Genomic DNA, 277 nt, shown 5'->3' with positions numbered 1-277 from the left:
GGGACCAAAAACCTGTAAGTTAATGAATATGTCTTATTATGCAGTTAATGGCAACAAAACTCATGTAATATTTGCACTTTTTATCCCTCACGTTCATCGAAATGGTGGATATTAATTTGGGTCTGCCCGCCTGTAATGCTTGATTTCCATGTAATAACTGCCACAAATCTTGAGCAATTTTTTTGTATCTCGGTCACAGGGTTAAACGTGCCAAGGGCTCAAATGAGTTTGCTCGGCACTTTCATCGGCCCCTATTTGGTGTAGTAAAGGTCCTTTG

The sequence above is a fragment of the Argopecten irradians genome, unplaced genomic scaffold (genome assembly GCF_041381155.1).
Source record: "Argopecten irradians isolate NY unplaced genomic scaffold, Ai_NY scaffold_0324, whole genome shotgun sequence".
In the NCBI taxonomy this organism is placed as follows: Eukaryota; Metazoa; Mollusca; class Bivalvia; order Pectinida; family Pectinidae; genus Argopecten; species Argopecten irradians.
Note: the sequence above shows the minus strand (reverse complement) of the source record.